Source organism: Dermacentor silvarum, chromosome 7, assembly GCF_013339745.2.
Source record: "Dermacentor silvarum isolate Dsil-2018 chromosome 7, BIME_Dsil_1.4, whole genome shotgun sequence".
NCBI lineage: Eukaryota > Metazoa > Arthropoda > Arachnida > Ixodida > Ixodidae > Dermacentor > Dermacentor silvarum.
This window is the reverse complement of record NC_051160.1, coordinates 62,771,080-62,786,382: the sequence shown is the minus strand read 5'-3', so window position 1 is coordinate 62,786,382 and position 15,303 is coordinate 62,771,080. Positions and strand designations below refer to the sequence as shown.

The 15,303-nt window shown below is 49.2% G+C and overlaps 1 non-coding gene across 1 annotated transcript; it reads right to left on the bottom strand.

The window, feature by feature from the left end:
* Positions 1-14,899: 14,899 nt before the first annotated feature.
* On the bottom strand, positions 14,900-15,090 carry LOC119459837 (U2 spliceosomal RNA). The gene has a single exon (XR_005193833.1). It is a non-coding gene; the product is annotated as a U2 spliceosomal RNA (small nuclear RNA).
* Between the last annotated feature and the right edge of the window lie 213 nt (positions 15,091-15,303).

The window sequence follows — 15,303 nt, the reverse complement described above, 5'->3', positions numbered from 1 at the left end:
TGTGGTTCTCGGGATCAGGGCTCGCTAGGAGACGCTGCTGGCGTTTCAGTTGGTGGCACTTGTACAGTATCTTCCTGAGTGGAAGTCAACGAGGCCGACGAAATGCTAGGCAGGTCAGGTTCGTGCGTAGTAGACTGAAGCGGTGGAAAGTTCTTGGACGCCGCCTCCGAGTAGGTACCCCGCAGCGAGCAGGCCACGGTCGCACGCGGGTCACCACAGCGGCGGCACCGCAGAAGGCAGCCCTTACCGACGTGGCCGTAGATGCCGCACCTTGCGCAGAACGGAGCCGTACACTGTATCCTGAAGTGATCCGATGACCCACACCGCCCGCAGACCCGCTGCATTCCCCTATAGTCGCAGGTCACTCGGTGGCCTGTCACTCTCAGGTAGGCACAGGAGAGCCAGGCTTCATTTCGATGCGCACGTAGCGCGTTCCGGTGGTGACGGTGGGACGTGAGCCTATCAGGCATCGACTGATGTTAATCACCTTGCCATATGGGGCCAGCGCTTGAGCGAGTGTATCGCTGGAGACACGGCACGGGAGAAACAGGACGGTCACCTGGGTGACCTGCGGGCTCAGGATTACGATGGAGACGCGTTCCTCCCCGATGACGAGGCTGTCGGCGTCGACGATTTTAGCCTTGGCGGCTTCGCTTTTTACGGTAACTTGGTAATTGCGTCCACCGAAGTGCTGGACGCAGTATACCTCTTCCAGGGTTACTATTGAAGCCGTCGCGTCAACGACGTCTTTGGGACCTGCCCCCTCAGGGACGACAACATCGAAGGCGTAGGCCTGCTGGGTCGGCTGGCTGCTCATCTTGCGGACGTCCGCCAACCACAAAACGCCGACACTGCGTGGAGATGTGCCCGGCCACCAGCAAGCAGTGGCTGAGATGTAGGCTAACGGAAACTATGTGAAATGCACTTCTGTTTAAAAGTGAAGCCGACTTTAAGAGGACCGGTGTAAGCTTGGTCTTTGTAAGCTGGCTTTCCCGAGTTCGGTGTTGCGGTGAAGCCCACTGAAACAAATATGCGATGCGAACGTGGCCCGATAACACTATCGCGTTCCACTGTCAAAGGCGAAGCTTAAGCGTCCTCCAATTTTTTTACTGTCAAAATAATAATCTTGGGCGAGCAGGATGCACCTAATGGTTTTCAGACGCTATCTCTTTATCGAATACGTATAATTAACGCCCACTGCACGCGGTCGCAGCGACGGAGTCCCCCGAACGGGCTTCTTGCGTGAAAAGTAGGCAATCGCTGAGAGCAAACTATGTGAAATATGTTCTTATAGTGGGCTGTCTGTATAACCAAATGAAGCATAACAGAATGAAGCCTCAATAAGCGATCACACGGGTTCGCAGCGACTGACTGCGCGTCTGCATGCATGTGAGCACACGATGTGTCACTTTCGTTGCGAGCGCGTTTTCGCACCGTGCCGCGAGCTTTAGGCTGCAGCATATGAGCGTTTGACAGTACACAAGCAACCATTGCTGCGTGGACGCTATCAGAGCTGTTCAAAAATAATTTCGATATAAAGGGGTTTCGACGCGTACGGCGACATTATTATTTGCCGTCGCGACGTATCAATATTTTTCAGCGAAGATGTTAAGGCCTTCGATGGTCGCGTCCGGCAATAGAAAAAAAAACTCTCAGTGGCCGTAAAAATTAAAATTAAATTATGGGGTTTTACGTGCCAAAACCAGTTCTGATTATGAGGCACGCCGTAGTGGGGGACTCCGGAAATTTGGACCACCTGGGGTTCTTTAACGTGCACCTAAATCTAAGTACACGGGTGTTTTCGCATTTCGCCCCCATCGAAATGCGGCCGCCATGGCCGGGATTCGATTCCGCGACCTCGTGCTCAGCAGCCCAACACCATAGCCACTGAGCAACCACGGCGGGTCAGTGGCCGTATGCTGTATGTGTGAGTGAAAGCGCACGAGGGCGAGGGACGCGCGCTTTCACTGGGAGCGAACGCACGGCGGAGAGCAAACGCGACGTATGTGCGAGTGAAAGCGCGCGAGGGCGAGGGACACGCGCTTCCACAGGGAGCGAGCGCACGGCGGAGAGCAAACGCGACGTATGTGCGAGTGAAAGCGCGCGAGGGCGAGGGACGCGCGCTTCCACTCCTACCCCACTTTCTCACTAGCCTGTCACTATATGTCCCTCACCCCCTTCCCTGTACAGCGCTGTTGAGGTGCCCTCCCCCGAGAGGCAGTTACGGCGCTATACTTTTCTCTTCTCTTCCTTTTAAAATCACTCACACACCACAGGGAGCGAACGCACGGCGGAGAGCAAACGCGACTTCCCAGTGGAAGGGGAGTGGTGGGCGGGAAGGGCATCGAGGCAGCCTAGACTGTGCGTGTGCGTGCCCGCTCTCCCACTGCGGCGCATGCCCGCAGCCCTGCTGGCCTCTGCTGCCTATAGCGCGGACTCTCTCTGGGCTCTCGCCCGTCTCCCCCATAACAGTGTCTACCCATGTGCGGACGAGCCCCTGAACTCTCTTCTCTTTCCTCTTTACCTCCTACTCCCCCTCTCCCCTACGATGCTGTGCCGTGCTCCCAGGGAATGGGATGCAGAATTAAGCGTCTCTTCCTTATATGCATAATGAATAAATCCTTTATTTTAAGGAAGGGGACGGCTCTAGGCCGCTGTTGGGGATTAGGTGGGAAAGGAATGTGGGTTCCCGGATTGTTGGCTGAGGCATATCTTCATCTTGATCTCCCGCTTTATGCAGACTCAGGTGCATGTTCAGTTCCGCCGCTCTCGCACGGGCTGGTCGACCCCTTCTACCTACTCGAAACATGCCACTTTGTCTGCCATATGTCGCAATGGCTTTCTGTGTTTTAGGGTTAGTTTGTATTCCAATTCCTAGTGTTCTAATCTCTCCGTGCAGTAAATGTTGAATGTTGGATCTCCCTTGTCAAAAAGCTGCACAGCTCCAAATAAGGTGTTGCATGTCTGCTCTGCACGACTCCTGACAATGTGTGCATCGGGTATAAGTGTTCATAATCGTAGCTTGTCTGGTTTGGTGCATTTCTCAAGTATGTGTGGTGTGTATGCAGCGTTGGCCATAACCTTGTTCAAAAAAACCTCTTCCGTGCGAGTAAGCCCGCCCTTGTCAAACACATGTACTAGCTTCTAACAGTCTCCGTTTACCGTCTGCTTTTATTTTAGTGTGAATGTAATGCATCAGTGCTCTGCTAGGAGAGCCTTCGGCCAATATCTTTAGGTATGGATTTTGGTCCGCGGGGTTTGGCGAGGAAATGGAGTGTGGGGAGCTGTACGTGTAATCAAGCCCACCCGCTTGCGCGGCAACTGCGTGAGCGGCTGCGTTTCCCCCATCCGTGCCGGTGTGCCCCGGTGTCCATATGATTTCAACATTTGTCCCATTGTCCTGAATTCTCTTTAGCTTTTTTCTGGTGTCGTTGGCCACAGCATCATCTGTCGTAGGCACCGTTAATTCGGCCACCGCTTCGTACGAGTCAGTAAGGATCCGATAACTATTTCGCACACTCTGCTCTACAATGTCTCCCATGTCAATGGGAATGGTGTTGACCTCTCCCCATACAGCTAAAAGTTCTGCGTGCCAGGTTGCACCCCCGGGAAGCTGACATGTGTGATAGCCATTGTGTTGGGGTGCAGATGCGCTAACCCAGGCCATGCTTGCCATGTCGTTTTTGATTGCAGCGTCTGTGTAGATGTCAATGGTGTGCTGCGGCGTTCGTATAGTTCCAATCTCTTCTCCAATATTTTATTGCGATAGCAATTATATGGACACTCCAAAGCAGATTTCTGCCGTCGGCGTCGCCGTCGCCGTGAGGTTCCGTATGACGTCAATGGAGATGAAATCGTCGCCGCGCGCCGCCGAACGCTGTATGTGCGAGTGAAAGGGCGCGAGGGACGCGCGCTTTCACGGGGAGTGAACGCACGGCGGAGAACAAACGCGCGTTCTGTGCCGTGCTCCCTTAAGGGCTGCAGAAGTAGGCGTCTCTTTCCTCCTTTACCATCACCATATATGTAGAGCAAACGCGCCTTCTTCTGACGCACGAAAGGCCGTGGGGGGGGGGGGGGGGGAGGGAAGGGAGGCGACGTTTAGCTGCGGCACCAAGTGCCTATTTATATCAGAGGCTCTGGCAACAGTCACGAACGCCGCACGCATTTTGTGCGAACGCGGGCAAAACGCCGAGCACGGAGAAAGAATACATGAGGCGCAACTCGGCTCCTTCCCGCGTCGTCATAACGTCACACAGGAGCACAGGACGTACCATGCGGCGGCGGACGTCGTGACAGCGCCCCCTACAGAACGCCGGACGCATAACGTATTGTCACGTGATGGTTTGTCGAAGCGATGCAGCGGATCCGTGGCGCGGCGAGCGCGCTCTTGCAACGCCTCCGTTGGCTCTTGTCATCTGCTGGCACGCGACGGCTTGATGCCAGTGCGCCGCCTTGGCTACTATCGCAGAACGTCTGATCTTTCATGTTTCTTGGTCTTATTGCCACATAAATAGCATGTGATCCTAAATAATAATCTATAAAAAATATCCAACTAACACGGTCTACAGGTCTTCTATCCCCGAATTGCAAACCGCGCTGGAGCAAAACGTTTTGGGCGGTATCCGACAGTAGCAGACGACGCCGGGCGCCGTCGGAGACCGCGGCTACCGCGGCCACGCGCGCGCCGCTGCGCGCGCGTGACCAGTGCTCGCGCTGGCGCCGGCCCCGAGTTTCGCCTCCTGTTATTCTTTCTCCGTGACGCCGAGGGCGTCGACAACAGTTCTGCGTGTTGCCGGTGCTGCTGCATGTCCAAGTTTATACAGCTGATAAAGCTACTATCATTACTCCGTATAGCTCTCTACAAATTTGCTATCGCAATTGATGCTTCGCCTTTCAGGTGAAACTGCGACAATTTTTTCTAGCTTCCGCGTTTCGTGTGGCGATAGGGCGTTGTTGCGTATGCCCAGTGGTGCTTCGCTAGTGGCGTTATGGTCGCTTCCGCGGGCGCTGGCTTCAAATGGACTTGTTTATCCCATGTAATGATCTGTTTTCCCTGAGTCGTGTTTTCCAACCGGGATCGCATTCGAATTCATGCTTTATTGATTATGTCCCGTATGGGTGGAATCGTTACCAGCTTGAGCAGGTCCTCGTTCCTCGTGTGCTTCGGTAGCCCAGTGATCGTACGGAGGGTGGCCCTGTGCAACTTTTCGATGTCGCCGAGGTCTCGTTCAGAGAATTCCTACACGGGTGCCCCGTAAAGAATCCTTCCAACCGCGACTGCTTTTGCAAGCGTTTGGCACGCTTTCTGACGCGCTCCGCCATACTTGCTCGATATTCGTCTAACCATGTGCAATAGAGGTCTCCATTTTTGCTTTAGTGTGCGAATCTATAGCTGGGGGCTGTTGCAGCTAGCAATCTGTGCTCCGAGGATCCTAATTTGTCCATTAGTCGACGTAATATCGCTTTGGCCTATGTGTAAAGTGATGTGATTGTTTACATTGGTCGCTTTCTTTCCGTCTACACTGATCAGTTCCGTTTTCTCTGGCGAGAGTTGCAGTCCGAGGTTATCTTAAGTGTTGCTAAGCCTCAGGTTCGCTGCTTTCAGTTCAGTTTGCATGCTCTGCATGTCGGAATAATCCGCCGCTTCCGTCCATATTGTTATATCATCGGCGTAAATAGTAAAACGGGCCGAAGTGTCTCGCTCAAGACTTTCTGCCACCCGTGTCATGGCCAGATTGAATAGCATAGGTCCGAGGATGGAGCCCTGGGGCAGTCCCCTATCCAAGTAGTAGGTCCTCGGGCTCCATCCCGGTGCCTTGCCATGGAGCTGGATTGGTCTGCTTTGGAGGAAGCTACGGATCCAATTGTATGTTCTTTGGCTAGGGTACCTGGTTGTTAATTCCTGTAAAATGACCTCTTGTTTCACGTTATCGAATGCTTTACGCATATCGACTGCAAGAATATAGTCAGGCATCTGTTTGCGAGACTTGCGGTTGATCACTCTGCGGAGCAACCAGAGGCAGTCATGTGTGCCCATGTCCGGCCAAAAACCTGCCTGCGCAGGATGCAAACCCGGTTGTACATATTCTATGTAGTGCTGCATTCTTGTGTTTAGCATTCTTTCGATCAATTTGCAGATAGTTGACGTTAGAGCTATAGGGCGTAGATTGGCTGGTTTCGTGTGGTCTTTGCCCGGCTTCGGTATAGGGTACATGAGAGAAAGCTTTAGTGAATCTGGCACTATTCCCAGGATTCACTGACAATTGTTGAGAGCCGTTCTTGAGCTTCATTGCTGAGGTTTCGAAGTTCTTGCCAAGTCACTCCATCGTGCCCGGGAGCTGACTTCGTTTTACCTTGTGCAAGGGCCGCTACGAGTTCACTCAGCGTAAAGGGGGTGTCTAGCTCCTCTTTCGCGTTGTCTATCGTGGCAGAAGGCAGCGGTTCCGGAGGCGCTTCGGCAGAATGTGGGAAGAAAGTGTGGATGACGTGGTCCTCCAGCACGGCAGGCTCTTTTCGCAAAAAGAGTTCCATGAGAGGAGGCGCGCCTTTCTTTCTCCCAAGCAGGCTCCTTAAAATCTTCCATAGCCTTTTTAGACCGGGTTCCTGGCCAAGCTTCGCGCACGTATTGTGCTACGTGTCTGCTTCGAGTTGTTGGTATTCCTTGATGAGCCGGTATTGATGTTTAAGACGCATTAGATCCTTGTGACGCTTTCCTATTATACCGGTATTGCTGTGTGAGGCGGTTGACCTTCCGCCATAGATTTGCAAGGTGCATATCCATGCGAGTTGTAGTGTCATCGCATGGGATAGTTTCTCTGGCCTCCGGCTGTGCCTCCGCTATCATAGCGTTGAATTGTTCAAAGTCCGCAAAAAAGTCCCCGGTGGCCATTCGAAATTTTTTCCAGTCAAAAAACACCGTTTCTCTCCTTTCTCGGATCTTTTTGCGATTGAGCATGGTGATTATTGGTAAATGGTCGCTTCCCCATGTCGTCGATCCTACGTCCCATTGCCTTACGAGCCCTGGAGTGGCTAGTGTCAGATCGGGCGTTGTGTCCTGTTGTCGCGCGTGTAGCCCTACGCGGGTTGGTGTTTCTGGTGTGTTGCATATGTCCAGAGTTGACATTTCCATTGCATCGTGCAGTATGCGTCCTCTCGGGTCAGCTTTGGCCGTAGCCCCATGTTTGATGCTTGGCGTTAAAGTCTCCCCCCACTAGAATGGGAAGGCCTCCAGCTTGTGCCTGCACCTTACCGAGCCATTGGTAGGAGTCATTCCGGTGCTTGTCCGTTAGGGGTCTGTAGTACGCGGAAACTGCAACCATTGGCCGGTGCCCGCGCGGACATATAGCTTTACTGCCACGATTTCTCTGAAATCATTACACATATCTGGTATTTCCAGTTCGGTTGCGGTGCAATCATGTCTAACTAAAAGAGCAGCTTGGCCAATTGCGCTTGTTGGTTTCTTTTGCCCTGGTGTAATATGGAAGCCTGCTGAAAGGTTCGGTAACCTTGAATAGTGCACGGTCCCCTTGTCTCCTGTAGAAGGACGACAAGGGGTTTGAATTTTTTAATTTGCTGTATTAGTGTGGATCCATTCTGCGTAAAACTTCGACAGTTCCATTGGATGCATATAGGCCTTGACGTCATCTTTCATATGCTGGCTTACGCCTTTTAGGTTCATCATGTTGCTTCTAAATATTTCTCTGAATTTCCGTGAGTATCGCTTGTATCTGAGCTTGTATTGCGTTCGTGACTGTCTGAAATTCATCTCGTAGGTTCTTTTCGAGGCGCTGGATCTCAGTGTGTCTTTCCTGCCTTAGGATGCTCAGAATCTGCGCATACGCCGAGTCTTGGGCTGTGAGTGGTTTTGACACTGACGGTGCCTGGTTCTGCTGGGTCTGTGCAGGTCCTGCGTATTGCGGCTTTCTAGAGTTTGCCGTGATTTTCTGACTAATTGATCGCCCGACCCGACTGTTAGAACGCGTGCGTTTTTCTCGGTCTGCCGGCGTCTCCGATTCACGTTGCCATGGCGTTGGCGGTGGTGGCGTATCTCGTTGCTCTGGTGGCAGTCGTGCGAGTATTTGCTGCAGCATTGCTCTCAACTGTTAATTTTCCTTTCTTAGTTGTTTTATTTGTTGCTCATAGTGAGCGGATAGCGTGGGTTGTGTGGATGTTCCTGCCAGCACTTTTTCAGCCCAGGTCACTGTCCTCTGACCTTCTTCTGTGTTCTGCACGACTTTCTTAATGTCTTTCGGTGCACGGCTAGGACATGCCGAGTTTAGCGATATGTGGCCCTGTTTCTGGCATGCGACACAGAATAGCTCTTCGTCGCATTCGTTGTCTTGAGGGTGTTTTCTACCACACTGCTTACAAACTTCGTCTGAAGGGCAATACTTGGCAATGTGTCCCAATCCGTGACAATTGTAGCAAGCTATAACCTTCGGTCTGTACTCATGCACCCTTGTGCATCCCATAATCGAATACGAGCCTGTTTGGGGGAGATTCCGTGTTAAATGTTAGCAGCAGCATGTTTGTCTTCCCGAGCAGACGTGCCTCTAGGATAGTTGCCGTCTCGCATCTCAAGTGATCCTTGATATATTCAATGGTCTGGCCAGGAGCCAGGAGCTTCTGGCCACAGAAGGTGGAGAACAGTCGGGGGGTCATCAAGGTGATGACCCCCCGACTGTTCCCCACCTTCTGTGTTGGCGTTCTTTCAATTATCACTTCATACGTACGAACGCGACCGCTCATTTTCTCAGCCACTCGTGTCAGCGCCGCAAGCCTCTTCGCGTGTTCTTCATACACTCTAAGCCCGGTAACGCATATTGTAACTTATACGGGGTTTTAACTCATAAAATAAAGGATACAACGTGCTCATTTTGGTGTTCTGATTTTTTTCGGTAAGTTTAAAGGTTACAAGACCCGACATACATAGTAAGGCAATATAGGTTACGAACCACCTTTATGGGTTGCGTAAAGAAAATCCAGTGCGTAACCCTTACGTAGTAACCTATACGCGGCGGCGCGAAGTTTCCGTGCTATGAGAGCGCTAGAGCGACATGCGAGTTCCCTCTTGAAGATTGAAGAGCAGACGCCATTTTGCCAGCTTCGTGGCTTCATATCTACTGGCTGTGTTGCTTTTGCGCTTGATGGGAGATGTGCTGATTTGGCGCCTTGACGGGGACACGTTTCGCGCCTTGTTCATTAGTTTTTTGCCATTTGGATATATTAGCTGCGTACCACCACGGCCTTCACCAATAAGGATTTGTTCGGGATTGTACCGGCCGTTGCAATGAGCAACAGTGTGACTGCAAGCCATATACGGTGTCTGGTCCATCAAAGATCAAATGCGAGTATTGTGACCATTGCCCCGGCGTGCATGGGAAGATACTCGAGCTTGGTGAGTGCTTTTTGTTCAAACTGCATGCCCGTGCGTATAGCATTTCGAATGGCTGCGGTGTTTACGGGCTCTGTTGATCCTTGCGCTGCATTTATATCTATTAAGTGAATTGATACGCGGAGATCGTGGTGCCACGTTGCTTCTGAGCACATACCGTGCGGGGAGGTTGTGTGCGCGCGCGCTTTGGAAGTTTCGCCTTTGTGACCTTGGTGTTGCTGAGGCTCTCCGCGCGTGAACATTGTCGGTGTATTTTACTGCTGCACTTGGCCGTCACTTGCGGCTCCTCCTGTTTCGCGCCGTAGCCGTGGCGTGTGTCTACGCGATTGCGAGGCGGGGCCGCGCCATTGGTCCAGTGCAGGCCCAGACCAACGGCACGGGTCTGGAATTTGCTTTGAGCTATTTTGTAAACGGCGAGCCATTCCGTGTGAAACGTGACGAGAATACGCGTACGTTTCCTACCTCGAGCCGTGTTCGTGGCCTATCGTAGTCGCGTTTCTTCTCTGCTCCGTTTCGCGCTGCGCGCTCTTCATCTCGTGCGACCTGCGCTGTGGGCACGTAATCGAGGATGGAACAAATTGCTGTTCACTCGGCGTGGTGAGCGATAAGAAAGAAACAACCGATGAATGGAAATCCGAATCGCTTGCTAGCCCGCATTGAAGTGCTGTACCATGGGCACCCATTTCGCGCAATTACAGCCAGTTTGTGAACTGCGGCTTCCTGCGGCTCGTCACAGATGCCGGCTCAACGAACATTTGGAATGAGGAACATTGTATTTACAAACTATTTACGAATTTCAGGCATTGAATTCATACAGCTTCAGTGGTGCAGTGTATGACATGGAAAGGATAAAGCACCTTCTTCAAAAAACCATTTCCGAAAGGTGCAAGGCACACTTGGATCCTTTGCCTTCGTATTTTTTGGTGGAAGAAATTGTAAGTACTGTGTTGGTATTATTCTAGTGTGGAAAAAATACATAATTAATTAGGCTTTTCGCATTAATTGCCAATGATTCATTAGAAAATTTGCTGAAACGACTGGTGAAATAACCACCCTAGAAGATAAATAATAATTGCCTTTTGCAGAGCTTGAGCTTTACCCAGCTCAGCTCTTTCTAAGTTTTAAGTTTACCACCTAAAAAGACAATATGGCAAGCACTAAAAGAGTGCAGATTTATGACATACAGAAACGGTGACTACAGAACGAAGTGAAATGAAGGTGTTTGTAAGAAGTTTACAAAGAAGTTTGTAAACTTCTTGTAAAGAAGTTTAAAAGATTGCAGAATATTGTAAGAAGATTGTAAGAAGTTTTGTAAGAAGCGTTCATAAGAAGTTTACCCAAGTTTTACACATCAACCGCCGTTCATTATATATAATAACTGTAACCACTGTTCTCTGGTGTTAAGTTTTCGACAGTGGACAAAGAAGCTAAAACGTTTTGCTATTGGATTGCCAGTGGGGCATTGTGAAATAATTTTGATGCTTAGCAGTATGGTTATGGTACATAATATGTATTAAAATATCATACATAGAACTAGCTACTCTGGAATATAACATGTAGTTACTAGAAGCCAACGCTTTACTCTTATTTTATTGATATTTCTTGTAGCTGTGCATTGAAGCGGAACTAAGGTTTCGTCTGAGCATAACTGACTTGGAAAAAAGGTGGCCAGTGCCCTGCAAGTTTTCTCGGAAAGACAAGGACGCGAGTGCACACTTTTGGACCTAATGAACCACTTGCAGCGAAAGACCACGTATGCTCTGATAAATGAGGTATGCGCATGAGTCAAACATGTTAAAATGTTCTAGGGAACAAGTTGTAAAACGAATCAAATTTACAATAACTTGATGGGTACAGCAGAAAATTTAAAATGCTATATTTAACAATGGTAAACTTACTTGGTAAAGTATCTATGTACACCAAATTTTTTCTACAGGGCTGTTAGTGAGAACAGTTTATTAGGTTTGTTCTTTCGCAATTGTCTCATCGTGTAGTGCTTCACACCATTGTACTTATAACACTTGCATTGTTTTTTCATGTTTTTACACTTGTATAGATGCCGCTGCCTTCAGGAGAGTTTGCTGTTATACTGCTCCCCATATACTCACCAGAACAGAGGGAACCTGTATTTTTGGTGGCAGTCACAAAGAAATTATCCAAGTCACTACTGGCGGTGTGGAGCGTGCCCCCATTCTCTGCCTTTTGGTCTACTACATTAAGAGCGTTCAGTACCCTTATGCTTTTTCCCAAATGCTTTTGCTGACTCAGAAGCTCGTGTTGCCATGTGAAGTTGTGCCTGTGGGAGCTACATGCAAGCGCTTGAAGAGTTTTCTTGCACTGTTAAAGAAAATGAGTATTGCTCAAAAGGAGGTAATTTAACGAAGTTAATTTTTAGTCTAGTCCAATATAATCATTGTTGCTTGTCAACAACACTTGTGTCTTATCAGACTAAGTCATGCCAAGTTGATATTCCCATTCATGATTTTCTGAATAAAAAATCATTCCCGTTCATCCCTATGAACTCTTTTTTAAGCAGATCACAGATTTATATGCATATACATGAAACCCACTGTACATCCTCTTGAGCTGCAATATTTGGTGAGGGAGAATTCTATAGTGCCATACAATATCGCACTGCGATTACAGCCAGCTTAGTAAAATACGTGAAGGGCTATTTCAAACTAGAATCCCGACCGCTTAACGTATATACTATCTTATAGTTGTAAAACATGACTTCTTTTTGTCAATCTTTCTTTAAACCTCGACGCCAACCCAAAAACTACGAACTATGTGTCCTTGGAAGAAGAGACTACGTTGAAAATAGAAGCATTGTTTATTTCCAACATCGTCGACTGGGGGCCTCACTTCTTCAGAAAAAGTAGTTAAATGGTGCTATACATGCCTCATTTAACTACATTTTCCTGAAGACTGGTCCACAGTCGAAGCTGTTAGAAATAAATAACGGTTCTGTTTGCAACACAGTACCTTGTACTATAATATATATTTAGCAGAAGTGTAACCTGTAAAGTGCTACATATACACCATGTAATTCTAAAGGTTACGTGCTTTCCTGTGTACTTATACTAAAGGGTTTCAAATGTATAGGTTACATTTTAACCCTTAAAATATAAGTATACTAGAATTCGAAAATGTGCACCTATAATAGGGGTTACGGGGCTTAGAGTGTACCCTGACAGTAACCTTTATGCAGTTCGCCGCAGGGTCGTAGCGGAAAATGGACAATTCTGCAAGTTTCCAACTTCTTGCCGCCATCTCTAGTGCTGCTGTTACAGCCTGCTTAGGTATGTCATGCACGTGTACCTTGTTAAGTGGCCTGATCGAGAGCGCAAAATGAGGTCGACTTACCCGTTCGAGGCGAAGCTGTTCGGGCTTCACTTTCTGTTTGGTTTCCGCTTGCTGAAAAAGGCCCATTCTAGGCTTCCGTTGTCCTCGTTGTCTTCGTCGTTGCTATCGTCGTTGTCGCTAGCATCCTGAATATCCATTTGGTCGTTCACTTGCGACTCCCTCCTTCTGGCCTCTTCCATCGAGGGACGCGCCACGGCGTGTTCGGCCGCAGCGCGGCGTTCACTCGGCGTTTCGACGCTCTCAGCGCGCTTCACTCGTCGCGTTGTCTGCATTTTGGTGGGGCTATTCTTCAACTTTTCGGCGTCTCTAAGCTGAGGTGAGCATGGAGCTCCCGTGAAGAACGTGCCAACCTGTGCCGTACACCCTATGGCGGTGTACCGTAGCGACCATAAGGCCATGGTCCCTGTGGTCACTAAATAAATGAAAACCACCGGATCATATATATTTCTCATTATTTAATAGTTCAAATAACCAATTACAACACATCTTAGTAGTCATAATTGGCAATACATAATTCCCACCCTAGTACAGCTTCGCTGATCTTCCCTCTCCACCCCAATGGAAGGGCTGACAGTTCTGTTTTTATTTTCTTCTAAATTCTTGGACGTTTCAATATCATTATTCCTGTCGTCGTACTGTATGTTTATCGGTCTTTTCAGCGAGCAATTTCCTGCTGCTTCGTTTTCTAAATCCAGTACATTCATTGTTTGGTGCTAGGACAAGCATGATGCCATGCCTTTTTTAATGGGCTTCTTACCGTTCCCTTTCCATTCCAGTAACTTGCCAGTATCTAGCATCAACAAGCTCACAGACCAAATCTTCATGACAATAGCCGGGCAGTGCGTGCTGACGAGCGTCTCAGTGCGCGCTTTCTGCTGCTCATATAACATCGCAACCCCGACGCCGTAGCACAAATCTTCCTTGCGGAAGCGCTTGCTGCACACTCGAGTTGTAGCCGATGGCTGCTTGCCAGTTCTAAGTTTCGCGATACAAGCTTCGTGCAGCTTCTTGCCCTGCGGATACGTGCGAAGGCTGCCACCGGGCTCCGTTGCGTACGCGTAAGGCACTGCGGCACCGAGCAGTAGCCTACCATGTTACACGCCTTCAAAGGCAGCCCCTACCCATATATGGTGCTTTCAAGTGTTGTCAAGCAGACACCCGGAGCGCAGGCGGGGCTTTCGACTTTCGTTTTCAGCTGACGCGGCCGCTGTGTCCACCGTGATCCCTCATACCGCCTCACATGGAAGAAGTTTTTTCTTCTTTTCAGCTTTTCCAGTGGTGGAGCGCGCCCCCAATAATGGCCCGTTCCTTCCGGCGAACGTCGGCGGCAACCGAGCGAACGAGCACAACAGCGAAAGATCCGTGAGCGCAGGAAACTGGTTTCATGCGGACCCGCCCGACCGCTCGATGCGTACTCGTATCTGGTCTCAGCCGGACCGCTGGTTTCGTACTATCGTCTGTTCGCGCTTGTTTGATTTGCTTGGTTTGGTCTCGTTCGTGCTTGTTTCGATTTTTGCGCTTGCTTGGTAATGTGATTGTATGCGCGACTTGCGTAGTACTTTCTTTAAGCCAAGCGGCACTAGCGATTACACTGGAACCTACGACGAGTCATGTATAAAAGCCGATGCGCTTTTATACATGACTTATTTGCATGACATTATACAAATACAGTACTGTATTTGTGCAGTATCAATAAACGTTGGGAGGAAAGTAATGTATAAGTAAGGGATTACTTTTTAGTAATTGTTTAGTTACTTTTGGGGGCTTTTTTTTTCTGTAACGTGTACAAGTATAGCCTACGCCTCCTGAAAGTGGCTTTCCCGCAGAGCTTCGTCGTCCAGCGGCAGAGCTTTGCAAATGTTACGGGGGGCAAATTTGTGGCGAAAATCTCAAGTAATATATAGCGTTGTCACGGACATAACTGGTGCGCGTGCTGCTGTTGTATGCGTTTCGCATTGAAACTGCCCTTTGATCATACGCACACGCGTGCGAGCATCGCGTCTACCGGGGCGGTGGGAGCAGGCAACATCGCCGCACCAATATACGAAGCCATGCTCCAATTAAAGCTCTGGCTCCTTTAAGAGCTGGGAAATGTTTTTTTAAGTCTGATTTTTGATTAATATTTTACCCACCCCGTGGGGTGAGTGGGCCGATCCCGGAGGCAGTGCAATACCGGGCCAACCCGTGGCGGAGGTGAAGCAAGCTTCAAGCACTCCGCCCCATTCCAAAAATAAGTTTAATATCTTGGGTCCAAATAGGACCCGTATCAGATATTAAGCTGATAAGAACAGAATTTTTTATTAATGCTTAGTTACAAAACATCATAAAATTGGGTTACAAAACCAAGGCCAAACGGGGTAAAATTGTATACAATAAAAGACAAACAGAAATGGCTAAAAAAAGGGCTGGTTAGTGGTGTTAGTATTAAAAGGTTAAAACTGTAAAGGTGTAAATATATCACTTCTCTATAAACAATAAATACATTAGGCTGAGCCTATGTGGCCTTTGTATATCTGCGTCGAGAAGCGGATCGTGTCGCTCAC